Source organism: Sapajus apella, unplaced genomic scaffold (assembly GCF_009761245.1).
Source record: "Sapajus apella isolate SASKATOON/1434 unplaced genomic scaffold, GSC_monkey_1.0 scaffold1425, whole genome shotgun sequence".
NCBI classification, from domain to species: domain Eukaryota; kingdom Metazoa; phylum Chordata; class Mammalia; order Primates; family Cebidae; genus Sapajus; species Sapajus apella.
In genome coordinates, this window is record NW_022438351.1 from 11477 (window position 1) to 13122 (window position 1646).

At 35.7% G+C, this 1646-nt stretch overlaps 1 pseudogene; it reads right to left on the bottom strand.

The window, feature by feature from the left end:
• Window positions 1-739: 739 nt before the first annotated feature.
• Window positions 740-1644, bottom strand: LOC116546803 (annotated as a pseudogene).
• Between the last annotated feature and the right edge of the window lie 2 nt (window positions 1645-1646).

Here is a 1646-nt window from a genome sequence, read left to right on the forward strand (position 1 = left end):
GTTTAAACACTGGAACAAAAGTCAGTTTGTTTCCAAATGAGACACAAAATGACTCTTGCTAATAGTACGAATTTTGTTCCATGGGTAATAATAAAATGTATTTTTATTTTAGATTCAGGGAGCACATGAGCAGGTTTGTTAGCTGGGTACACTGTGCGCTGCTGAGGTGTGGGGCACAGATGATCCCATCGCCCAGGTAGTGAGCAGAGCACCCAGTAGGCAGCTTTCAGCTCTCACTCCCACCCTCCCTTCCCAGTGTCTATTGTTCACTTGTGTCCTTGGGTTTTACTGTGGTCAAGATTTTTTTCTTTACATGAAACCATTGAAAACAAAATAATGTCACGCTTATAGGTTACTTTGTATATTTATCATTCTATTACTACACGTCTTAAGTAATTAAGTAGCATATTAAGGCCATAAACCAAGTCATTATCTCATACCAAAGGACTATTGTTATTCAATCATCTAGCAAATTCATTTTAATGGGTTAGGTTACAGGGTTGAGGTCAGCCTACAGCTACAAAATAGGTTAATTAATTTTTTTTATATCAGCTTTTAATTTTTTCATTGGAACAGGATTTGGGGGTGGGAATGCTAAATGTAGCAGGCTTCAACAAATTCAGTTTATCAAAATAAAGTTCTTAAAGAATACGATAGCATATACTTTAACTCTTATAGTACAAACCCTCATATTAATTGATGGCCACAGAAAAATACCATCTGATTTAAATGATTTAAAGTTTTAAAATACATCAATGATGCAAGTTTCAAACAAAATGTAGCGATCAAAATACTTAGTTGTCCTTTCAACAAGTTTTACAAGCACAATCAGTCTTCACTGTCTGAGCAAATCCATTTTAGTTTCTTCATTGTGCCTTTTAACATGACATTTGTCAGTTTGTTGAATTTATACTGCAACAGTATTTTAGATGTTACCCTCTAGAAATTTCCTCATTCCAGATCTCCAATTCTTGTCTTCTTCCCAAAGCCACACCTGTCTTTTTCTAGCTCAATGCTTTTCAGGAGTCACCAGTTGACCCTTTGAAACAGGTATCCTACTTTCAGTGGCTCTTCTGCTTTCTTTTTTCTTTCTTGCACTTTGAAGAGTTCCTACTCTTCTTTCTTTCTTATTAAGGTCTTGTTGCTGGGCTCCATGTTTCAACTTAGATAAGCAAAGATTCTTGTGAGACCTTTTTCTTGTATCCAAATTAGCTTCGGTTTCCATTTCAGCATCATTACCATTGGGTTTCTCTGAAGAAGTTATTGTTCTTCTTCTTTTACTTTCTATGCTTTTGCTGCTGCCTTCATTAGAAAGGTGGATGATTTTTCACTTAGCACATAATTCACATAACTCTTCATTTTCTCCATCATGTGGTTGTAGCTGAAGTGTTGAAAAAACGGAATGAAAGGTATCTTTCTGAGAGATGATCATAAGCAATTTCCTTTTTAAAGGCATATAAGAATTTGGATCACTAAATATTCTTCCAAAGACTTCTTTAAAGTTGCCGTTTTCCATACAAACAGCGATGGCCTGAATTTCGATTAAATTCTGTATTTCTTCATGAAGTTTGTCCTGTTCCTTTTCAATTGAACCCCAGATCATCAGGGCTGATGCCAAGGGTGTCATTCGTTCATCATTTTCAAAC